At 37.0% G+C, this 26,763-nt stretch overlaps 1 long non-coding RNA gene across 1 annotated transcript in view; it reads left to right on the plus strand.

Moving 5' to 3' along the window:
* The window catches only part of LOC111923088 (uncharacterized), a 52,688-nt gene extending 26,232 nt beyond the window's left edge, over positions 1–26,456 (plus strand). The window contains exons 3-4 of the long non-coding RNA XR_002860912.2: positions 24,070–24,131; positions 26,234–26,456. This is a non-coding gene — a long non-coding RNA (uncharacterized LOC111923088). The remainder of the gene's footprint in view (positions 1–24,069; positions 24,132–26,233) is intronic.
* Positions 26,457–26,763: the final 307 nt, after the last annotated feature.

The following is a 26,763-nucleotide window of genomic DNA, read 5'->3' on the forward strand; positions in this document are numbered from 1 at the left end:
TTTATGAATGTTAAATTCAAGCTGGCCTTTGTTTGCTTGACAAGTAAACAGCATGGGAATTAAAAATCATCTTTTGATATTCTATGTCAGAGTAGTAACATCTGAAAGTTACTGCTGTTTTTTGAGGCTTGCTTGCCTCCAAATACCCACAGTTACAGAGGAAAAGAGTGAAAATTACTACTTATAATCCCCTGGCTCCTAGTTTTATAGCCACATGCCTAGATGCTTCTGAGAAAATGATGAAGAAGGGAAGATGCCTAAGTTCTGATCTGATATAAATTCCTGAAGTTACATTTGTTCCTGGAGTTATGTTGTCAATGTCTGCTGAAGATATGACATACCTAAAAATGTATTTACCAAAAAAATCAAAGCATTCACTGCCGACTTGCAAAAATTACTCTCCTTCTGTACAGGTACTAGAGTTGGTACGGAGTATTGAACCTGAAAAATCCAACCAGACAAAAAGCCCATCAGCTTTTCCTCTCCAGGGACTATCGTCTGAAACACATTAAAAAAACCCAAAAAAACCCAAACACACAGAGAAACAGTACAAAAATGAAGTGGCTTTTGTCGCTTCATAGCCTTTAAGCTTTGCCATGGTCTCATTCAAACCGTTGAAAGAAGAGGAAAATACTCAAAGCTTTAGAGTAGAGACCATATTTCCTTTTTCTTTCTTTCTCAGCATTAACTTTCTTCTCAAGCCCTTCAGTATCTTTAAACCTTCTTCCTCCAGGAAGTAGCATTAGGGAGAAAGTCCAGACAGAAAAAAAGTGTATTCCAGGGGCCATGGAGACAGGATAGGCAATAGAATAACCAAAGAAGACTATTCATGAAGAGCTGATCTTTGGCATCCTCTGGCATATCCATAGAGGTGGAAATCATGCCAGTTCTTGGGTTCTGTTCAAAACAGTGCAAAAGAAAGGCCAGCAACATCCTCACTATCTTTAGAAGAGCTATCCTAGTGCAGAGAAAGCTGCTAAAACCAAGATCACAAGAGAAGGAGGTTTCCAGTCCAGCTTGCGTAATTTTAATGGAGACATAATTTGAAGGAGTTATAATCACTGGAAAATCAGTTTTTGACTGAGATATCTAAGAGGTAGAATCAAAAATCTCCAGTTAGTTTTATCAGCTGAGCCTACAAAATGCAAACTGAATTGCTGAGAGAATTCCTAATGGTTAAAAATCAGCTAGATACTGATCAGGATGCTTTACTTGAATAATTTCTGAAAAATAAGACCCTATAAAACATAATATATTTGCTGGTAAAGAGATATTAATTGCATTTATACCTCATTCTGTCCAGCTGGATTAAATTCTTGCTGAGCACATCAGACAGATTTTATTTGCTTCTTGTCATGCTAAGTAAGAAGGCATTTAATGCTAGAAAATAGCTTTTAAACTATATAAATCTTTGCAGCCACAAAAGGACCCACTCAGACTGAAAATCCTTGCTTTTTAAAACAAACTCTCTTTGTTAACATATTTTCAATCCAAATATTCAAAGTAATTTTTAACTCTTGTTGTCTTTTCTCCCCTCTTACATGATACCCTTGTTCACTTACTGCAGTATACTTGATTTAGATTACAGGTCTTCACTTTTTGCTCAACACAACATACTTAAAGCATGGTAAAATCTCATTAAAGTAAATCAATGTAAACTTCAGGTCACTTGGTAACTTTGTATGGCAAAAGAACTGATGCATGTCTTTTACTGTAGAGTGATGTATAATAATAAAAATCCTGGGAAAGTTAAGTGGACAAGTCTGGATCAGATATTCCCTCAAAAATGTCATCATTCCATGAACCTGAGAAGCTCAATAAAATTAATGCCAAAAAATTAATAATTTAAAAGTGGGAGCACAGCCTAGATTTAGCCAAGTCCAGGCTTTAGAATTTAGCACCATACTACATGGCTCATAACAAGATATCTGACAGATATGGATTTTTATATTTCTTTTATTTTTTTTCTTTTATCTGTTCAGTTTTGCCATATGCATGTAAACTTTATATTTTATTTTCATGATTAAGTTTTCATAATGAAAATGCTTCTGGATCATATGAGTCACCTAGTTCAAATATCCTGTCAAAAAAATGTAACTCCTCAATTTAGAAAATGTGGCATATTTTCATGTCTAAAAAGCTCATTAGTGCTAGGAATTTTTCTAGACTGTCCACAAATTGAATTACAGACTATATTTTGAAGAAAAAAAAAAAAGAATTGTGATGGAAAAGGATTGACTTAGCAGTTCACTCATAAATACTAAATGAAAAAAGACAAGAGTGCTGCACCTGGAAATCACTTGTGTTAGAAAAGGATGATCATTCCAGCACTGGCCTCTGGCTTAGGGCTCTCTGTTCACTTCTGTTCACCCTTGAGGTGGAACAGGTAGCTTCATTGCTAACTCTAAATTCAGACATAACCAGGAATTATATCATCTGTGGGAAACTCTATTACCAAATGAGTTGGTTGCTCCGTTCCTATAAAAGATTTGATTGCCTGAGTCCTTGAATGCAGTGATTTCCCATTCTCTGTGTTAGCAGAGGTCCATGACAGCAGATTTCAAGTGGATTATCAGCCATCAACCAGTAATCTCTGAAGTCACAAGTTAGTTTGTCTGGCTGATATTAATCTGGGACATACCTTTTAAGTAGGAGCCAAAATAATACAAACAAATTCATTTTTGAATGTGAATTTAAGGAACTAAAAGAATCTCAGTAAAATAAATTGGTAGGGTACCAATGGTACTACCCTGGATTGGCCTAAATATTCCTGTATGACCAATTGCTTTTAATATGAATATTTGGATTTCATTTGAGTGGTGTTGCAACGTCATCTGCATAAATCTTTTTTCAAACAGTATTCATTTAATATGTGCTTTGCTTGGTCAAGGCCTAGAAACAAAGAATTCTTTAAAAATAAACAGGAACAAATTCGAAGGATGAGAAGATATCCCTCAGGAGTTCCAAAGGAACATATACTGAGTAATATTATCAGGAATTCTATAGGCAACATTAATTGTTACCATTCCCAAACACTTGAAAAATCAGTCATTGGTTTCCATGAAACTCAAAATCTATAATATCTTCCAGGCATAGTTTTCAGATATCTTCTATTTGCTTTTTATTGCTGAAGTTGCTATGGTTTGAATTTCCAATCTTTTGTCTGCCATAGCTCATAAGGTGATGTTCTATCTGTGTTTAATGGAAACTGATCTGATATGAACACACAGCTTGGAGCTGAATTTTCAGAAATCTGCCAGCTATTTCAAGTCTAAAAATAATATGATGAGGCTAGGAGTTACAGAGTTATTTTGCTTCTGTGATTTGGAGATCCCTTGAGAGGTTCCCTTCCCAAAAGACCCAGCTGTGCTACTGCAAAGCTGAAGACCTGTTCCATAAAAATCTTGCTCCAAAGAGAAGACCATACCAGTTTGTCAGGACCCAAGAATTCATCCCTTGGGATCTTTTTTGTGCAGTTCATTGTGTGGTACAGTGACAGCTCCACTTGCTGCCTCTCTCTAAGAGAAGAAATAAAGCCCAGAATGTGTGAGGGACCAGAGCACAGCACTATGAGAGTGTTGCTTAAAAAGCTCATTATCGATGAAATGCATTGCATGTCCTTCATTGGACTGTGAGAATTGTGACTCTAAAGCAATCGTATGTCTTCCTTACAACAGTCTTTTTGTATTTATCTTCTCAACAATTTCCAGGGAACTGGTATTAGACTTTCCTATAAACTGGGAGATAGGACACAGAGATAGATTACCTTGGACAAGTCTTCAAAAGAGTTGAACCTGGGCCATCACCAGACCACACATTTGTTCCTAACCCAAACAGGTGGATTTCACTCTTTGCTTCCCTTTCACAAAACTAGATCTCCTTATGATTACACTTGAAGTTTCAGCTGCACTGTTACTTCCTCCCAAAGAAGACAGCAGGGTTGTAGCAGATTAATCTGCCTTTTATTTCCATCAGGCAAGTAGCTTGACTTTTTAACTGACCTGCTGTGATTTCTGAGTTGAGGAAAAACACAAAAGGTTTTTATTAAAACCAAAATACTTAGCTTTTTTGAAACACCCTGCTTGGTATTTGCTTTCTACACACAAAACCTGTTTTTCTTTCATCCCTCCAAAACATTTTGATGAAAAAGATCCTCAAGCCTTACTTATTCAGCAACTGGGCCTTTAAAAACAAATTTTGGATAATATGAGTTTTTATAGCACATTTATATATTTATTTATTGGATTAGTGTATTTAAGGGGCTGTGAGGAGCTGAGGGGATTGACTGCTTTTTCTAAACCACATGGGGTTCTTTTGGCATTAGTGATGAAGCTGCTCTATGCCAGACAACTAAAGCTTATGAACAAAGCTACTTGATTTAAAAGTTCATGCACAGGTTACAGAAACACCGGTGGTGTGAGCAGGTTTTCTCTCCTCCCTCTTTTAAACCCTTAAACACCTCTTTTCCCAGAAACAGCTAACTCCAGCTAAGGGGCTTACACATGCCTGAAGAAAGCAAAATGTCTGTGTTTCTGCTTCTCCAGCAGACCTGGACACAGCTCCTGTGGCAGGCCCTCATTTACTGCTTAATTCTTTTTACAGGCAGCAGGTATTAAACAAGCTCCTTGCAGCAGCTGCTCTGGGAAACATTGGCATGGCTGTAATCCCCTGGCTGAAATGCTCCGAGGTATTTACTGACTCTGCTCAGCTGAAGAGCCTCCAAGTCACCGCAGCCAGACTAACTCTGGGCTCCTGGTGTTAGTAGCCAAATGTTAAAACAAATCCAAATATATGTCCAGGATCTGAATTTTAGGCTAAGTAGGAAAAGTGCCCAGATCAAAAAACCTCTACAGTGGGACATCCAGGAAGGTTCTGTTTAGCTCTTGAGTCTTTTTCAAAACATGCTTGTTTTCTTTAAATTTAATTCAACTTTTGAGATGTAGAATATAATTTTTCAAACTGGAATTAGAAACATATTTGCTTATTACTCAAATAGATAAATTGATGGGCTTTTTCCCCTCCCAGTTTTTTGTTTAATATTTTTCAGATTCTTTTTCCTAATTTGGTAACTCTAAAGTTTGGGATTTTTAAAATTTTATTTATTTTTAAGCAATAATTTTAAGAAATAAAGTATTTACTGAAAAGCATCAACCAGCACTGGAAAATCACTTTTGAACAAAACATAATGAAAAATGTTCTCAAAGAGAAGACTGAAAAGGAACCAGCAAACATCCTACTGCAAGATGAACAGGAATATGAAAAAAAAATATGGACTTCATTAGACAGATCAATTTCTCATAATTGCCTAATCTAATAATCAGGCTGACTAAGGGCTCTGTGTCCTTTAGTGGAAACAAGGATAAGAAGGATGTAAGAAATGCTGAAGTCCTGGTTTACTGTCTTCTGTCAGACACTTCAGTTTTATATTATAGCCTTTGCTGTAATATTATTATTATTATCATTATTATTATTATTATTATTATTATTATTATTATTACTATTACTATTACTATTATTATTATTACTTATCATTATCATTAGTATTTTTGATACCAGGCTGCTTTAGCTTCTTTTTCCAGGGACAAGAGTTTTATGGATTGAGCAGACAGTGTACCAGCAGCAGAAAATTATTCACTTCTTTTATTATAGAAAAAACAGGACATTTGGAATGGAAAGCTTTTATAGTCTTTGTAACTAAGTTGGGCAAGGTGGCTCTCGACATTTTCCATCCACAGCATAACTAAGATACTTGAATTTGTCTGTCTGGTTTGGGAATGAGCTAGAAGCAGTTCTAATAGGAGCACAGAGATGGCTGAGCTTTCAGGCAATACTGGACTGTACTGCTACCACATTAATTTCCTCAATTTTATGAAGTCAGATCATAACAGAGCATGATGCTGTATATAGAAAACACACAGACACAATGAGGTTGTGAAGTTGCTTGTGCAGAAAATCTCCCAGTTAAAGCTATTCAAAGACTAACATTATTTTTTTTCATAATATTTATTATTTTATTTTTTTATCTCTCCTGCTTATTTTTCATCACAATGTGGTATCTTTGAAGAAATGTTAATGGTCAGGTTTCTGTGCTCTTGGAAGTGGTCTCATCTGGCCATGGCTCTGCAGAGGCAGCAAGGCTGAACTACAGGACTTAGCTCTGCCATGGGCAGTCACACAACAAAGAACAAACCATAATTGTCCCTCTCCATGTCAGGAGGTTGGAGCTAGAAGAAACTTTATGAAAAACCTTCCAACCCAAACCTTTCTAAGATTATATTATTCTATAACTAGTACTTAGAAGTATTGAAATTACTTCCATATTATGGTGCTGCCTGGCATTTTCCCCATTTTGATCCCTCTTTCTGAGTGTCAGAACATGTGCACTGCACCAGATGAACTCTAGCCATGACCTTGCACCCGGGCTTTTTTTCCCCTCATTCTCTCTGGCTCCCATATGCCTTCACACAGCTCTGCAACACCAGCAGCTCACAGTCATGCTGTGAGTTTCTACTCCTCTTCCGTGTTGCTTTCAAACCCTCAGCATCCAACCCCCTCCAGCAGAAAGTTTTATTACTGCCTAAATCGGTCTTCTCACTTTTCATGGCATGGGATTTTCTCCCATTTCTAACTTTCTAACAAAAGCCTTTCCAGTTCTTTCTTTATGGCATCCCCATCTTCCACTGTGGTGACAATGACTTCAAATGCTGTGTTGTCATGTTTTATTAGCTCACTTCTGGGTTTCTGTGCCAAAGCCATAATGAAAACATTACATTAAGTTAGTCCAGGTTTGATCCCACTGCCGTCCAGCAGAAATCCCACTGCAATGTCCATGTGATCCAAGGCTTCTCATTTAGGTACAGCTTGTCATCTTCCATCTAAACAATTCTTTAGCCAAGTTCCAATCCTTGTATTAGTTGTCTCCAGCCCAAGAAATTTCCTGTGACCTAGTCCCAAATACTTTACTGAAGTCCAGATATTTACTGCATTTTTCCTCATGAGAAATTTAAATGTTTTATCAAAGGGAGATTGAGTATCTTTAATAGAAACAATTGGAACAATCTGTGGTTTTGTAATATTTTAATTTTACTTTTTTTTCCTTAATTAATTTTGTGTTTATTACTCCTTTTCTTCAAAAATGTTTTCAAGCCTTAATTAATACCATTAAAAGTATAATGGCCTTTTCTTCTCTTTTTTTTTTTTTTTTTTTTTTTTTTAACAGCAAAGAATGGATTCCCAGATAAGTAGTTTGTTTTAAGAAGGAATCAATACAACAAATCTTTATGTGAAACCTTGACGGAAAACAAACTCTTTTTGTGACTCAGATTCCATTAGCCTTGGTGCATGTCTGTTATAGGGAATTCTGAATTTCCAATCCACATCTGGCATAAGCAAGACCAAAATGATATTATAAACTGACAAAAACCAAAAGACTACAGTCAGTGAATTTTAAGATGAAGGATTCTTGTCACACAAAACTGGGAGCTGTGTAGTCAGCTATATCACAAAGAAGGTCTTTAGGTCACTGTGATGCAAAATATGGCATAAATAAGATGTGGGCATTGGTGAAAACGCAAGATGAGCACGTTACATTCAGAAGAAGACCATAAATATTTTCTTTTTACAAAACACAGTATAAAGCCCACTTGTGATAGTTTTACTTTTGTTTACACAGATGGACTTCTGATGATTTAACTATGGAATTATATTTGTCCATCATCTCTGATGGATGCCCTAACCATGACAGGCTGCATTCTTCTGATCAGATACTTCACCCTCCTTACAAATACATTAATGAAAATGATACATGTTCACAAGTATTTGGTATCTATGTAGAGGCATAATTTTTTTTTCCTCAAAATATCCTAAATTATTTTCTTAGAAAATTTCTGATTCAGGTCTTTGAGCCCACTCAAGACCTTGAGGACAAATACAGACAAAACAACAGACCAGGGAGGCACTTTCCAAGCCATCACAACAGTAACTTTGATTTATTCAGTTTTTCTTTTCTCCTGATGATGACTGATCTCCTGATCTGCTCTAGGGAGCAGAACACGTCTTGTTGCACTGGGGAATCAGGAGCTGCAGCAAACTCTTGGCCATTTTAACTCCTGCTAAGTTGTTTGGATCCTGGAGCTAGATTAGATGAATATTATCCTTCGTTCCTGATTCTAAACATTACTGTTCATATGGAGTAAGACTTGTTATAGAAATCTATTTTAGTAAAAGACAAAGGATTTAAGGACATCACCCACCTTCACTGCCCTTGAAATGTGTGTGGTGCCAGATATGAGGTCACCTGGGTGGAATATATAGATACTTGGTTTCACAGGAGCCATATAAAAGAATTAAAAACTGAACAAAAGAAGTTCTGCAGTGAAAATGGAATATTTATATTAATCTGCTTTAGGGGAACTGGTGTTAGATTAGAGCTAATCAATTAGCCATGCAGAATACATAATAGCCACTATAATGGGACATCATACTGAGGCAGCAGATGGATTTTTGAAGAGTAACAAAGAGACTTAGACACCAGATACATTGACTTTCATTATCTCTTCACACTTTTTATAACCACAGAGCAACTCCCTTGGCTGGCATACACTGACTTGGGTCAGTTGAGCTGAGTGGAACTAAACAGATTTACAAGAGCTTACAGTCAATTCCTTACACCTCTTTTCCCCCTTGTTCTGCTTGCACAACTTAGCTTTACTTGCAATTTCAATCTTTTTGGGTGACCTCTACAACTTATAAGAAGAAATTCTATGCAGAAGTAATTTATTAAAAATAAATCATTCTACAATAAAAGTTTTCTTGGTTGAACATCTTGTACCTACCCTTGGTGATCTATGAATTTCTTCATACCTGACTATGGGGAGAGGGAATTATAATTTTTCCATTTTCCTTCACATCAAAATATGTCATTTTTTAAAACATTTTCTCTGATTGCCTGCACATATGAGTGGTTCCACTGACTCTGTTATTATGTGGAAGCAAAAAATGTTGCAGAGAACCAGTTCTCTGGTGAATAGTCAAAAATGCTGAAAAGTACATTATAGCCCCTTGACATTAGACTCAAATTTCTGAATGAGACAGCTTGAAATCCAGTGTAAGCTCCCATATTTCTGCATCTAACTTTGATAATTTTAGCTGATCTTCCTACAATGACAGCTTGCACATTCAAATACTTTTTATAGCCCATGTAATTATTTTGTTTTTTCATGCTTTTTATTAAATCAAGTAGAAAGAAAGAAAAAGGATTTGAAATTATTGATTTATTTAATGTTTCCCAGAAATCCTTTGCTATTTCTTTATATTTCAATCCATCACTAGGAATAGAGACAAAAGGTTAAAATAATTGAAGGTGATAAAAGTCTTCATGGTAATGTAGATATCAGTTTCTATGAAGCTGTCCAAAAAGCACTGACATGCAAAATTTCAGGATTAATATAATAGCTTAAATAATTTTGTTATTTTTATTTTAACTCAAACACATTCTGGATTTACATATCTACCAAAAGAAAGGGAATATCTAATATGCATTATGAGCAACAATATGTACTTGTATACATTTTTAAAAGAGACAGGCATCTCATCCTCCAGTGTTTGAAGCTAGTAAGACAACTATTGGGCAGTGAAGGATTAATTCTGATGAGGACTGAATTCTTTGAACATTAAAGCTGCCACTGGTTTGTACAAAGTGGTTTGTTTTAATTGTTCTTAGCAAGTATGTCCTGGATTTCTCAACATGATTTTCATTTATAATGGTATTAAAACAGCAGTTTGTTGCACTGTCATTTTTGGGAAGCATGAAATGAGACATGAGAGTTACCGGATTTGTTTGTAGGCACATGGGAAAGTTTCATCACAAAAATTATTCTCTTGGGGCTGAACAGTTCATACTTGGATTTTTTTTCAAATAAAACAGGACCAACACTAAATATTTCAGTAAAATTCTTTTTTGCATTGGAGCTTCTGTTGGAAGAAGAGCCTAAAGAGGGTGAATTTGAATTTAGGTTTTATGTTTGTTGTTTGTGTTGCTACAGAAAATCCCAAGTGTGCACTGGGATCCCACTGACAAACCTACATCCTCATAGCAATATTTCTGTCTGCACAGTACTTTTCCTTATTTCTTTACCTGTGGGAATAGACTGAAGAATAAATCAGGGAATTGCTCTAACTACATCATGAGTGTTCTGTGCAACTCCAAATCTGTCTGAAGCATTTCCTGCAGTGGAGGGATGCACATCCCAGGTGGGTCTGACCCCGTGTTCTCCCTGCACAGCTCCTGTGGGGATGATGGCAGTGTCCTCACACTCGTGCTGCTGGTGTGGAAGGTGGGTGTGGAACTGCTCCTGGACAGACTTTCTCAGCATCTCTGATGAATCTCATGTCATCAGTGGCTGTGGAAAGGGAGAAAAGCTTGAGGAGAGGCTGAGGGAGCTGGGCTTGTTCAGGCTGGAGAAGAGATGACTGAGATGTCTGTATCTGAAGGGATAAGAGGATGGAGTCAGGCTCTTCTTAGTGGTTCCAAACAATAGGACAAGAGGCAACAGGCAGAAAATGGAACACAGAAAGTTCCACCTGAACATGACAAAGAACTTCTTTACTGTGATATCACTTTCCTGTGATAGAGACTTCCTGTTAATATAAACCTGATTTTTACGATTTCTTTTCCATCTGTTTAATCTTTAATTCCTGTAGGCTTTTGACATCCACCACAGCATGCCACAGTCTACACTACAGTTTAACTCAGCACTGTGTGAGCAGATGTTTTCCTGGGACCTGACACTGGGCAATTTTTTTGACACTTAACTGTTTCTTACATCACAGGAAAAAACAAACAGCCATTTCCAATATGATGTGATCAGGAGTAGCAGAGATAAACTGTATGAAATACAGATAAAGAACTTAAAGGACAACTACTATCACAAAAGTAACTAACAAAGAACATAGGCTACCTCAAAGCTTTCCTTTATATCAGCAACCTCTCCCACAAATACTGTTTGTTCAAACTATTTGGGATCGTACGACTTTATTCATGACCTCCACTTCCAATTGCTCTGTGAGTACTTTTACTTGTCAGGAAAAGTCTGTTCTTTAGCATCATCACTCTGAAATTGCATCACAGTGGCCAAAAGAGCTGGAATCTTGGATCTTCTGCACACTGAGAAGGAAAGTTCTGTAAACCACATGGAAGGATTTTGAAGTGTGTGGCAGAGAAAAGGCAGGTGAATGTTTTGGCAGTACCACCTGGATGGTGTCAGGGGTAGGGTTTGGGTATTCCACTCACAAAACCCCATGCCAGCTGGGTCAGCATAGCAGGCAGAGCACTCATTCCTGTGGATGTACACTCAGAATTGTTTCCAGATTGTCCAGCCTGGCAAAGTGATGCTGAGTAGCATTCAGCCATAGCAAACATGACCCTGTCATTTTCCTTCCTGAGAGTTTTGTGTGCCTGACAACAGCCCTGCTGTTCCTCAGATGAACATGTCTCACAGGTTTCCTGTGACAAATCTGCACATATGCTGCAATATGTAAACAGCAGCATTGGCTTTCCCTGGAAGTGTTCAATATGTATCTGTTAATGGGATCAAATTTTCTTCACATGTTTTCCAATCTGTAAATACACTGCTTAGGCTAGCAAAACACCCTATCATTGTGAATCTTGTAGAGATGCCAGTTTGCCATGAGAATGGTTACAAAATGTTTTAGTTTGGCATTCTAGCCGAGAGCTAAACTATTATCTAAACTTCTTGTTTCCCATTCCATGTTCTTTCTCAGTGCTGAGAGCTCCACTGTTCTTTCCACTACAAATGAAACTCCTTCTGTGGCAGACAATCCATTCTCTGTGATAAATAAAGAATATGAACACTTATAGATTCTTATGTGATATCTAAACTGTTGGGATGCTTATTCAATATCCTTACTTCATGCCCTATACTTACAGATTTAGGATAATTGGGTAGTTATGTTTACAAGCTGGAAAACTTTGGATAAAATCTAGGCAAAGCTAATTATTTTGTCTTTCAGAATGAATTTCAGGCCACGGACTAGACCTAAATTTGGACATCTATATGTATATCCCTACTTGTGAAACTGTGTGCTGAGGTTGCCACTGTACTGGCAGCACATGAAGATGTGTATTAGAGCACTCAGATAACACTAAATTTCTACATTTGAGTTACCACTTCGAGTTCAGAGTACTCAAAAAAAAAAAAATTCCTTGAAGAGAGGCCTATATTTAATTTTACAAAACTAATGAGCATGAAACTTGTCAGTTCAAATGAGAAAGATTAGTAAGGTTAGCAGGAAGCATGAAAAGCCCCCAATTACAGTTTGTTTACAGGATGGCAACAGAGTTGAAAAGAACATTCTAGGAAATAAGCATTGTTTCCCATTATTTTGATATTTCCTTTAGCATCTGAAAATGCCAGTATGCACAGTGGTGCACTGGGACATAGCAACTCTTGGAGCATTTTAAGAACATTAAATTAAAAAACACTAGGTTGAATAAGCAAAAACATGCCCTCCAATCTGTCTCAACAGTTTATTTTATAGCACTGCCAGACAACACTATTTATAGACTTCAAACTTTTTAAGTGGAACAAGTTAACAAAGGTATGTTCCTTTCAAAAAATGGTCCAGTTCCCTTTGCACATCAGAGCATGTTCTCAGTCCATGTGTGACTGGAAAAGCAGAGGGTTTGGACACATATAATCCTCTCCAAGAAGACTTTCAGGCTGTAGCAATCATCCTCACTGAATTAGATAACCCTCCCATGCTGCAGCATGACTTCTGCATTTCACAGCTTTATCTGCATTCTCCCTTTATCTGATGGAAGCAGGCATTTTTTACATAACAAAGCTGTTAATTAGTTCTTGAAAAGATTGATAGGGACTTGTTTTGTAATAATTAGAGCTAATGCCATTCCTCCTGAGGCTAAGGCTGTGCTGGAACAGAGATTGACAAGCTTTGTAGTTAAACAGAGATTCAAAGGCACTGCATAAACAAACCTGTTTTAGGAAGGTTTAATAGACATATGCATGCAATAGTTGTGTATATCAAGTGTGTTTTGCAAGAACACATTATGTGAAGGAAAAACAAATTTTCAGATGATGTAATGGAATTTAATATAGTAGTTGTATTTCTTACAGGCATCCGAATTTTTAGACTAAATTCTCTTTATACTTTTGCATATCCAGTGCTAGAAATAAAACAACTTAGCTTTTCTGTGGAACTCCTAAAATAAACACTTTTCTAAGGCTAAAACCCCTAGGTAAAACTGTCATTTGCTTCACTGGTATCAATAAGTAAATCAGAAAGAGGAGTAACTATCCATACCCTTTAAAATACAAAAATAGTAGTTTAAACTTCCAATTACTTTTGTCAAAAATAAATGCAAGGCAGGCTTTTATTTAGTACTTCTCTGAACCATTGCCTCCTCCCTGCAGAAAACAGGACCTCAGAATCACAGAATGGTTTGGGATAGAAGTGACCTTAAAGATCATCTCGTTCCACCTCCCCTCACCTTCCACTAGACCAGGTTGTTCAAACCCTCACCCACCCTGGCTTCAAACACTCACAGGATGGTGCACCCACAACTTCTCTGGACAACCTGTCACCACCCTCCCAGGAGATAATTTCTTCTTAATATCTGGTCTATATCTACTCTCTTTCATCTTAAAGCCATTGCCTTTATCCTGTCACCACAGACCTGCACTAAGGTCTTTCTTGATCCTCTTCTTCTCCAGGCTGAGCCTCAGCCTCTCTTCACAGGAGGGGTGCTCCATCCCTCTGACCAATTTCACGGCTCTCCTCTGGACCCATTCCAACAGGACCATCTCTTTCTGGTGCTGAGAGCCCCAGAGCTGGATGCAGCACTCCAGGTGGGGTCTCACAAGAGAATTGTGAATTAAATACAGAGAAATCATTACCTCAGTATACACTTGCTAGATTAAATTTATATCACTTAAAAATAGATATGGAGAGTAACAACCACTGTCTGAGTTTTAATCTGATAAAAATGTGTTTTAAAAATTCTATACCAGAAGAATATATAATTAGGAATCTGGCCCAAACTTCCCTGGCTTAAGAGAAATAAGAATCACTGATAGGTTTTTCTGATATGAAAATTTAATGTATTTCTTTACTATGAAGGAAAGTTGTTTTTTTTTTATTATTTAAAAATATCTCTGTCTTAAATCCATCTGCAAAGTGCACATTCTGCACATTCTATATCCATTTGTAAACCTACCTTATCTGAAAAAAAAAAAAAATCTAATTTTTTTTTAGTTCCTTTTCCATGACCTCTGCTTACTTGCTCATAGTCTCTGATATATCATCTAGATGGAAACAGCTGCACAAATGCTTTATATCTGTAAGGTATAATAAATACCAAAAAGCAAATTTTTTTGGTGATAAGTACCTGCTACTCATGCAGGTACTTAAACACTGCAGAAAACCCCCAGAATATAAGTAGTATGAGAAAAGGAGAGCAGGGAGTGACTGCTGGCAAGTTGTCATGATACATGAGCTTCATGGTACATGGGCATCAAACACTATGCAAGATGAGTGCTCCAGCAACCAAAGGGAGGTATCTATTCACATATAATTAAACACTGGAACTCATGAAATGTTGTGGACAATCAGATCAAAAGGCAAAGCTGACCAATTCATGAAAGGAAGGGACAGTGGGAAGTTTTCTTACATGAAGACACCACCCCAAACTTGAGAAGGCCATTTTAGCTTCAAACGAAATCTTTGGCTGGGTTTGTTCAAGTGTGTTCTTGCACAAAAATAGCACTTGCCTGCCTTTATTTTGCTGTGATCACCACTGTTGGAGACCAGATACTGATACAGATGGGTCCTTGGGCTGTTCCAGGACTGTTTGTTCTGAGGTCCTGTGAAGCTGGTTTTTTTTGTTTGGACATGGTATTCGATGTCTTAAATCAGAAGGTGCCTTCCTGTTCAGATAAGGCATGAAGGATGGAGCTTCAGCAGGGAAAAATTCTAAAGCATACTTCAAATCCTGGCTCCCTTTGTTTGTATGGAGTTTAACCCAGGCTGTGAATTAGGGAGAACAAAGCCTGGCTGTGGGCCCTTTGGGCAGACGTGTCCTTGGGAGCCAGACTGGACAGATGGCCACTGTGCATTGATGCCAGTGGAGGAAGCTGCTCATTTAGAAAAGTCTCCTCCTCTCCTTCCCAAACTTGCTAGCATGTGTCAAAGGGAGTAGGCCTTCTGAAGTCCCATTTTTGTATCTCTGGAACAACTGGCTTGCTCTGACCACTGGACTATAATAGCTTATGGGTCCAGTGCTCCAGTGTGAGCCACCTCATCTGGTGTTTGAGTCTTGGGGCTGTAACTGCTTTCAGCTTTGAAGGCAAGAACAAAAGAAAGTGTCTTGAGAGTGTGGAGCTATGAAGTAACCACATGTAATATTTCTGAAGTTAAGCACATTTGCAAAGCTACAAACTGATCTCTTGCTAAAAACAGATTGCATTCTTGTACAAGCAGTATTCCCTTCCCCTTAAACTTGAGTACAGCTGCCCCAGTCTTAACCTATTCCAGCTGTATAGAAAGTTTTCTGTGTGACAAATATGACTTAACTTCAGATGTTAATAATTTCTCCTACATTTTTCCAAGTTTTATTTCCAACCACACATATTTAAGCTTCAAAACTATACACAAATTCTAAAAACTGGTCATTTTGTCACTAAATGAATATAAGGAAGCACACAGATTGAAAAACTGTGCCATGAAAGTGCCTATGCTACTTGAAACAGAAAGAGTTTGCCCTAAATTAGTATTCACAGCTACAAAGAGATGGCAGGGATCTGCATTAGGGATCCCAAGCCATCTTTTAGGTGCCACTGACATTCATCAAAATGCCACCAAACCCTGTAGGTAATTTAAGTGCCTAGATGAACAGATTAAGGTGTCAGTGACAAAACTACAGCTTCACAATGCTTGTTCTGTTATTAATGGAGAGAAAATAACTCCTACAGGCTGAGTCCAAGTGGCTGTATGAGGGTTTTGCTCTGAAATGCCCTTCAGACCTGATCCTTTTTCTCAGCAGGGAATAAAAAGATGGACATTAGTCTCCCACATGTTATCCTTTGTGATTATTCCACATAACTCCCCATGTGACATCTAAACTGAGAAACTCCAGAGAAGAAGGTTCCTGAACTGAATGTAAATCTTAGCCTGTCCTAACTCCACGTGAGAGTGGGATTTAAGCACCCCCCAGACATCTCCCAAATCTTGTTTACTGGGGAAAGATAACTGGGGCCCAGGCTGACTGTCATCCATGGTGAACTGTTCAGGGGTCTTTGTTTTGAAACACTGCAGTGTCTTCTGTGGTGCAGAGCTACAGGTCAGCTTAGGAGCAGTCCAAGAATTTGCAATTCTGTGTCAGGAAATGTCTGTTTTGAGGATGTCCAGGAGCAAGGTGCTGAACTCATGTCCTCACCCTCCAGCATGACTTCATCCTCTTGCTTTGCCTACCTCACCTGCATGGTCTGACCCAACAGACCTGCTTACAGCTTGTCCAGCTCCATAACAGATCAGTAACTGCAATACTGGTGCCTTCCCACACACTCCATATTTTCTAGGCTGCAAATTCCCTTTTTATGAGATTAAAACTGATTTTGTATGACATACAACACTATTCATTCAAGCAGCAAGCTCAATGTAATTTTCTGTACAACCTGTTCATGTTTTTCTTATAATTATCTATAAGGTTAATTAAATCATGGGGAGATGAATGTTCAAGGCTTTTCTTAAAGAAGATCTGTCATCTTTCTAAATCAAACAGAAATATTTCTTTTCAAAACTTCCTGCCAATTTGAAACATGGAGAAAGTTTTTTTCTAAAATTATTTTTAACTAAACTTAGAGTCTTTTTAATATATATTTTTTTTTCAAAACAGAGAAAGTTCCCTGAGATCATGAAACTACACTAAGAAATTAGAAGGGGCAAAACTAGCAGCCAACTCTCTCCTTTCCCTCACACTCTCTGGATGCCAGAGCTATTCCCACTCCCCTGAAACCTCTCCCAAACACTTTCTCACAGAAATACTCCAATCTTAACCTGTTAGTCCATCCAGAGACAACTCAGCTCCTGCTGTTACCAAGGGCAAACCAGATGAGAGAAAAACTGAGCAACACCACCACCATTTCTTGTTGAAAATGAAAACATTTTGCTTACCTATTCAACAAACAGAACAAGCAAAATCAATCCAAGACATCACTTTGCAAAACATTGCACAGGACAATTCATTCTTCTTCTTGACAGAAGAAAATGATGGAGATGATTTGCATATGAGAGCTGTTCATCATGTGTAGAAATGGTTATAAAGAATTTTGTCAGCAAATTTTCATCTGAAAAGGGTTGTTTTATCAATAGTGATATATTTTAACGCAATGTTACTCTGCTTCCAGCAGGAGATTCTTTGATCTAAAGAAATGAATGTTTAATTTATCAATGCATTAAAAAAATGTGCTCGGTAAGCTGCTATGATTTTTCATCTTGCATGTTAGTTTTGGCATAGCATTTCATAAAATTTTGTAACTAGCACATATGTAATCACATAAAAAGTAATAATAAAAATGCAAAGAATCTGGAAACTGAATTCAGGGCTGCTCAAAATTTTGTACAGGTCCAGCAACACCCTTTAACACTTTAAGTGCATATTTACTCTCATTACTATATCTAGATGCAGGTAGATATATAGCTGCTCTTCTAATGGTAGCCAAGTCTTCCACCATGATTTTTTCACCTTTCAGTTATTGCTTGAACCTTAAAAACTTCTAGTGAATTCATTTTTTTCAGGTTTAAGTCATAAAAACAAACTTCCTGAAGAAGTTTATTCCACAGGGCATCAACTCCTGTAATTATAGTGATTTAAACTATATCTTCTATAGTTTTGTATATACAAAACATCCTGCCTGATTTGCTCAGTTTCCCAAAGGTTGAAGAGCTTGCTTTGTCTTTTATCCCATATTTTTCCTATGGTTTATTTTAATTTAGTTGATATACTCAGCAACTCATGCCCTAGAGTAAAATCCCTTCACAGATTCCTTTTCATATGGAGGAATGACATGGTTTTTTTATGTACATACATTTAGGATATTAAAAAATCATCTTTCTTAAAGGCTTACATTGAGAAATAGTAGTCTTTTTTTTTTTCCTCTTTCAAGGTAAAAAATAAACTTATCTTTTATTAGCAGTGAGCCAAGAACTTGTCCTGTTCTCATTGTGCTCACACATAATGAATATTTAAAGTTTTCAATAATAATCTTAATGAACAAGTCAGGGAATTAGTTGGCTGCATAAGTGACTACAATCAGGTCACTTAAAGGGTAAGACAATCTTAAAATTAGTGAGGCACTGGGGAGGGCTATTTAGAACATTTCAAAATGTATACGTTGAGATATTCAAGAAACCTTTTTAACTCCATCTTTTACTATAAAGAAAAGATCTCCCACTGGCTGAAAAATGACAAACCATCCATATATAATTTAATTTGTTTTGTATAATTTTACACATTATTTTATTTGGAATGAAAGACACAATTTTGCAAGGCTTCTCAGCAAGCCTCTACTTGAATTTCTGCGTTTTGGTAGTGCACAGCAGGATAAATATATGCAGCATTTCTTTCACCCTTTAAGAAATGGAGTCAGACAGTGGAATGGAAACATGTATATCTATGAAAAGTTCTTGGTGCAATTTATTTAGTCAGGCAGGTCAGCAGCTGATAACACCTGGTTGTGATGACCATAATGTGCAGGGTGTTTTGTGTGTGTCTTTCCCCCTCACAGCTGCTGAGTCCAATCAGGATTATCAATCAGGACAGTGGTTTAGTGTCATAAAATATTTCAGAAAACCTTTGCATTTTACATAGAATTTTATTCCCATTAATGATATCTTTTTATGTGACAGTGTGCAGCAGAAATACTGAGTTTTAAGCACAGGTGAGTGTTTGAGAGTAGAAAAATAAAATGACAAAAGGCAAAACTGAGATGATGGTGTGGGTTTGTCTGACAGAAGAAAAGCTAAGATAGGATCAAACTGGTATGGAACAAAAAAACCATTGTGTCTGTGAACACTTTAGAAGTGCTTTTATATGAAAAAGTAATATGTTGCAAACACAGCTGATATTTCACAATTGATTGCTCATAGCTTCATGAGGGTCTGTGTAGAATTTCAAGTCAATAATGAGGATGAAAAGCTGAAGGCAAAAAAATCATCCTGGGGAAATTAATGTTTGTCAAGGTAAAAATGCTTTTGAAGTTCATGTTTTAATTTATTCTGAAAACAGACCCCAAAGGAACCCCAGCCAAAACCCCTCTCACTGCAAAATGTTGACACTTTTAAAAGATTTTACTGCTTTCACTTGACATGTCAAGTGGGGTCTGCCCACACCAAGCACAAATTAGCCATTCTGTACTGAAACCAAGTTTCTGAAGCTATGGCTGCTATGCATAGAAGACCAACATGTTTAATACACTTCAGCTCTAACCCACTCCTCCAATGGAAAATGAGTAATTTATAATTTTATTTTAATAAATTATTTCACCACTTGTTCTTTTTTGAGAAAACAGACTGTATTACTTGGCGTAAGTGGTAGGACATTTTGCAATTCACAACAGAGTTCATATTTTCTGTCCACTGCAAAGTTTCAGCACAGCTTCACTGAGGTCAGTGCTGCTGCATCAGCCAAGGATCTGCTATTGAACTGAGCTGAAAATTTAGTGTGTAACACACAGAGACAGGAAAAAAAAAAACCTATCATAAAGAAAAAGCAGGAACAAAGGCTTGAGTCCTTAGTCAAAAAACCTCCTGTAACCAAAAAAATTTTACAGTTATTGTTAATTTAAACGGCTCACAATTCACTCTTCACTAAGCCATACTAGTTATTTGTTTTGGAGTATTTTGCCATACCAGATACAGAAAATAACGCAGTTTAAAAGTCATGGACAGGGCAAAGTGACATAATGAAACACAGACATAAAGAAATCAGCAGAACTACCTGGGATACCAAAAATACAACAAAAAAACCCTCTCTGAGAAGTCTATTGTTTATGTCAGCAGAAAGACTTGACACAAAAAAAGACTGACAAATTACAAATATTTGCCCTTTTTTTAAATGAAAAAGTATATTTAATCAAATGCTTTCATCAGATCTGAAAATCTAAAGCACCTACTTAAAATCCCTCTTACTGGTTCCAGAAATGAAAAAAGAGCATAACCATTCAAAGCAGAAACAAATCTTTAACTTTCCTCATCCTTGCTCCAGCAAATGCCACTTTTTTTGAAGTATCGGAGGAAGGTGTAAAGATTCCTCTAAAGGACACATGCAAAATAATCTTCTAGAAGGGAATATAAAAATATATGCCATTTTTGAATGGTGCTCTCCATGAAAAATGGTAGAACTGAACCTTAAGTCTATTTTCACATATTATCTTTCAATAAATTTATATAATGTTTTAACATATATATATGTATACCTCATATATATCACATTATAAAAATGTTAGTGCCATTGTGGGGTATCAGTTAAGAAAAAGTTGGGAGGTTTTTGCACTACAGTTTCCTTCACAAATGGGTGAGTTTATGTCTGCCAGAAGATTATCTGTTCTTTGGAGAACATATGTAATATGACAGTTGTAAATTCTATCACATTTTTCTTCTTGAGTGTTCATGGACAGGATGCTGCACTTTAAAGGAATTCTGTGAGACTAAAAGTTTGAGGTCAGTGGGTCTGGATGACTGTCACAGAGCAGATATTCTATATTTAATTAAGTGGCTGATCCTGAGAAAAGAATCTGCTGTTTCCCCTAACCTGAAGATGTGACTACTCAAAACTTTAAGAGTTATTCCCCAAAGTCGAGATTAGCAGTTGAAGAATCCATCCTGTGACTCATGGGATCTGAGATTCACAAGTCTTAAACCTCCCTTGTTTTGCAGGGGAGTAGTGAAATTTGGCTGGCTCTGGGAATTTTCTCTGGTGGTTTCTATCTTGCCTTAATTGCTTTGCAGACTTCTAACCTGCCTGTGTTCCCCTCCGGACTGCAGAGGAATAACTGTGGCATTATGGGGCTGTGGCATTTCCTGCTTAAATAAAAAATAAAATCTTGAGGTCCTTTGGTGAGTGAGTGCCACGTAGTTTTGACACAGACACACTTCTGCAGCAGCCTTAAGAGGGGCTCATGGTGACTGAAGGCAGAAATTCCCACCTTCATCTCTGTCCAGCTGCTCCTTCCCACAGCTGGGCTCTTGCCAGTCCTTCTAAATTTGGCTGTTTGTGCATCCCCAGGTTTCCTCCTTTTCACACAGTTTGCTCTCCCACACGTCCTCCTTCCTCACCTTCACTGCTATTTGTCACTTTCCCATTGCAGCCCCTGCTGCAGCATAGATCTTTCAGAAATGGAGTTTAGAAAAAAACAAATCATGTCCTAGATTGAAAAACTATAGAGTGCTAAAGATTGCATCTCTGTAATTGTCCTGTTTTTCTGGTGTATTTTTCTGTGGAACAGGATGAAAATTTGAATCTCCTGATTGTCTCCAGATGAAAGAAAAACATAAAATTCTGTTCCCAGAGGGACCTTCCTTTGTTATTTTTGTGCATGTTTGGTTTTGCATTGAAATATTATTATAATAACTTCTGCTACTTTTTTTTTTTTTTTTTTTGTGTGTGTGTGTGTAGGGTTTGCTAAACCTCTCATTGTTCTATCCCAGAAATAAGTCTGACGTACATGAGCTGCTTCTCTCGATGCACAGCACTTGATTCTGATGGCCACATATGAAAGGAGCAGAACTAATGGGCATTGTCCATTACAAAAATACCATTTTGATTCATGGTTTGTATTTTGCCTCGTCAGTGGTGTGGTATCACAAAACAAGGCTTAGATATTTTTCAGTGAATTCTTAGCTAACAGTTTTGGGATATGAAGAATGTGTGCCTGCATAGGCATCCAAAGATATGCCATAAAGCCATGAGCACAGAACCCATTTCTGCCACAAGCACCACAAAAACCGGGAGTGAGTTGCTTCAGATCACTCCAAAAACCACCTAGATCCTTGCCAAGTCTGTTTGCCTTTATAGTTTAATTCTAGAGTCAATAAACACAAAGAAAAGGCCATCAGATGTAACAGTATGCATGTAATTTACAATTAGAGCATGCAACTGGTATATCATAAAAATATGGATACAGTTATGTCTCTGGGCTGAATGGAAAGAACCACAAGTTTTGACAACTTGCACCTGCAATATAAATTTGTTGGACTTTTAGAAAAGTAAAATACTGCATTACATGTACACAAAGTACATATTCCTTAGCTATGGTCCTCTTTTGAAACCGAGATCCTTAACAATGTTGCCAAAAGAAACAGCTTTTGTGCTTTCAGACAGCCAACATCTTATAAAACCAGGCAGATGAATGATGTTATGTGTAAGGGATGAATAAAAATATCAAAGCCTGAAGTTCCAAACAGGCTTTGCAGGCCAAGAAAACTGTATTAAAATTCATTCCACAGAAAATAAAAGCAAATAACATTGGGACCAACCTGGGCATTTAGTTCTGCTCCAGAAGCTAAAGGCTTGTGAATATTCCTGAGGCAGATTGATCCCTCCTTTTGCAATGAAACTTCCTAAGGTTTTAGACACATTATTACTCTGGGTTTGTTCATTGATAATAAAAGTGTGAGCCTATGGTTTATGGAAGTTTTTTGGTAAATGGGTATCCTTATTGCTCCTTGATGTTGATAATATTCAGAGTCATGCTCTTGTATCCTGGCTTTTGAATTTGGGATGAACATTTTGCCATCAATGCCAGAAGACTGGATTTCATTCTGACTAAAACCAGAAAGATTTTGATAAATCAGACTGACAGCCTTCACATTTTAAATTATAGAATTGCATTAAACTCCTCCCCCAACTTATTCTTGAGTTAGCACCTAATAATGAGGATGAGACAGCATGGATGTAATTCCTCAGTGATCTCCAAAGTTATATATCAGTGTACAATTTAAATAAAAAAAAAATCCCTAGTTTATGTTAATGAAAGAATTGAACCCAACGTTAATCAACAAAGACACACACTGCTTTTAAACTTTCTCATGCCAGTAAAATATGCAGATGAAAATTTCCTCTCTGTTCTTCAAAGCAATTTCCAGTTCAATCTGCTTTCAGTTATTTATATGTAAAACTTGAATATTGGTGCAATAACTAAAGACTTCAGAAAGAGTTAGATCTATTTATCAGATGTTATACAAATGCACAGAAAAATCCATTATTTTCCTAGGCTACACCAGATTTTAATCAGAAACCAGCAACTGACCATCAAAGATGATAAGAAGAATGGCACTATACAGACAAATATCCCCTGTGGGTTAGTTCTGGGTGAGAGTCACCTCACCTGACTTGACATATCTGCAGATTAAAGTTCAGACAATGAACTAGTCACCATGCTCTGCCTTTGGGGGGCTTCTCCAAAGGAGAAATCATCTGACCTTTCTAGAGCAGGGTCATGTATTCTTTGGAGGTGCCTGTTTCCCTTCTTGGACTAATTGGGAGTCTCAGGTGACTGGATCATAATTAATGTCTTACTTTTGGCTTGTACTTGCATGGTTGATCTTTCTGCATGACCAAGGCATTTCCCAAAGAGAGGAACAGAGAGGTCACAAGCTGAAAAATAGGAAGTAAGGAAATAAAAGTGGACTTTCACCAGTATTTTTTAAAATGCCTTATTTAATGATAATATTCCTTCTTTATCTTATTTTTGGTCTTCTCTAGAAGAGGGATGCTGTAATACAGAAGGATTCTGGCAACAATCCTCAGTGTTACAAGATACATCTTGGAAGAATGTAGGAAGCTGGATCAGCCTCTGTCCCTTGGTCACATAAGTTACAGCCCAGTTATATATTTGAGCTTTTTATGGCCTTGCAGATGCTTCTATTGTGGCCAGTCACTTCATTCACCTCCCTCATTCTATTTTATTCGTGTTTTATTATTTTCTTCTATTGAAATACATTTTTAATCATGTTTTTTTTTTTAAATTTCTCAAGCAAGAGCTTCACAAATAGAAGTGTGATTCTTTGAGCCCTTACGACATCCAAATATAGAATATGTAAGTATATAGATATACTAAATATAGAATATGTAAGATGTAAGTACTCTCATGTAATTACTCCCAGGTAAACTCTAAAGTTATCAGGTATTTTTAGCCAGTTTAGACATAACCCAGAAATCCCTAACCTACATCTGGATCTGCTCTGCTTTTCAGTTTTGCCGACAATATATTTATGTCTGGTAAATAGTCTATTGGGTCTCATGCATTCAGAGACCTTCGTGTGCCAAAATAATTTGCTATTTTACCTTTGCTTTCCAAAAACCAGGATGATGAAACATTCTGCTGCAATGGGATTTGATCTAACACTACCTAAAAATCCGTTATCTTGATAATGATCATGATTGTTAGCTATGGGAACAATTTCTCCAGAGATTTATCTCTCTAGTTACGTGGCTATTTCTCCTCCTCCCAGTTACTTAGCTCAGAACTGGCATTTTTTCTTATGCATCTGTTCCAGTTCAGCCTGAGGTTGAAGGTTGAATTCGGGGATCATCCAATGAAATTCCCCAGTCAAGTCAGACATAAGTGATCAAATCACAGTTTTGGCCTTTAAGTACTTCTCTACATAAATAAAGTCTTATCTAACTGACATTAATGCATAGCTGCCAAGTAGCTGAGACTGAAGTAATTAATAAATAATAATATATTATGGAAATATAGCTACTGATATTAGTGAAAGAATATTTAAGTTATCAATTTCCTTTTTTTCTGTTTCCAATATAATTATTTAACTAGGCAAAAAATTAAGCTGATAATATTTTTCTGTGCTGAACAAAACTGTTGAAAAGTACCCAATTTGTAGAAATTGCAGTATTCCTTTTTAATATAAAGCTCTGGTTTATTTAAGTTTGTCAGTGACCTGAAAGCACCTGGAGCTTTGCACTGACTTGGAAGATGCAGCATCTTTTCACATAAATACCCTTGGTGTAAATGTCTGTTTTCAAGAGCATTTTGTGAATGCAGCAACTGCAGTGCTGTTCTTTTCTATGGCCTCAGGTTCTGCTCTCATTGCAATCAATGTCCAAAGTCTTCACTTACTGAAAGAAGAATATTTAAAAGAGATAATGTCAAAATCCAGCAAACCAAACCAATCTATATTCCACATTGTAGTTCATGTCTGCAGTTTGCTAGGACAAAAGTTATCTCTCCAAACCTAAGTATCAAATGCTGGCTCTTGAATGCACTGGGATCCTTCCCATTCTGGGTCAAGTTACAGTCTTCTTAGATGATAGAGACACTGAATATAACAGCATTTTATACAGATACACATGGTTTCAATGATGCTAAACTTTTTAGATTCTGTTGTTGTTGTTGTTATTTTTTTGTATTTTTTAAACCCTGAAGACTGAATGGCAGCCAGGCATAGCCACATCTAGGAATGTTGCTGATGTAAACTGAATAAAATTTAGTATAAAGCTGAATAAATGATTTATACTGAAAGTAGAAATATACAAAATCAATTAACAATCTGTTAGTTTAGTTTGAATAAAATAACTTTCCATCAGTCTCTGACGGTAATTTTGTTCAACAAGGAACACCAACATGTGGCAGCTCTGTTTCCAGGTTGTAATGCTGAGATGAATAGCACCTTTCATAACAGAGTCCTCAATAACCTCTGGACTTGATCCTGAAAACACTTTGTATGTAATTATGTTGGCTTCAGCTGTACTACTTCAGGGTGGGTTTCACTCATTTAACATTAGACATTTAGAAGCAGACATGGAGGCTCCCTCTGCAGTCAAGGGAGAGATATGGAAAACACTAAGGAGCAAGTTGTGTTCCGTGTCTGGAGTATTTTTAATTTTTTTTTTATATTATTATAAATATTAATATATTATTATTTTTTTAAATGATGGGGTACATCACAGAGGGAGACTGGCACTGATCTCTGTTAACTGCATAAGGAACAGCTACAATTTGAAACCTTGGCTTTATGTAATAAGCTTATTTGAAAATCTGAGTGAATTCTTTTTTTTTTTAACAAAGTCTGGGGTCCTCATAGCAGTCAGCTGAGCTACTCGTGCAGACACCCAATCAGTGCAACATTCATCACTTTATTTAGTGCAGTCATTGGTAATGTCTGATGTCTCTTGTGGCAGGAACGTGGCACTCTACAGGCCTCAGATGCTGCAGGACAATCAGACCTGGATGCAGTTGTGATGCAAATGGGAGTAGAGTGCAAGAAGAAAACAGTTCATCAAATGGACCAGGACCACGGTGATGGGGTGATGGGCTCATCTACTATAAATCTACATCTGGTCATGTGGGAAGAATTAAGTTGTACTCCTGTAAAAAGTTCTATTGAATTGTAAATAAATTAAAAATAAAAGAGAAAAAAAAATAGTACTGATTTTTTCCCAACAGCTCGCCACAAAATACTTTTCTAATTCAAAATGTAGCTTGCTGTGGATGGTTGAGATACTCAAAATACGATGATGCAGGGATTTTGCTAAGCTTTTGGGATTTGGCTTCCGTTCACTGGGATTTAGATGCTTCACTAACCTCTTTTGGCTAGGCTAGGTTTCTTGTACAGAGAAACTCAAACTTAAACCTTTGAAGTTCTCTTCTAGAGCTCTCAACATCCACAACTTCTATAAATATAGGCCTACCTACATTAGAAGGGGTGATC

The sequence above is a fragment of the Cyanistes caeruleus genome, chromosome 4, assembly GCF_971803275.1.
Source record: "Cyanistes caeruleus chromosome 4, bCyaCae1.hap1.1, whole genome shotgun sequence".
Lineage (NCBI taxonomy): Eukaryota > Metazoa > Chordata > Aves > Passeriformes > Paridae > Cyanistes > Cyanistes caeruleus.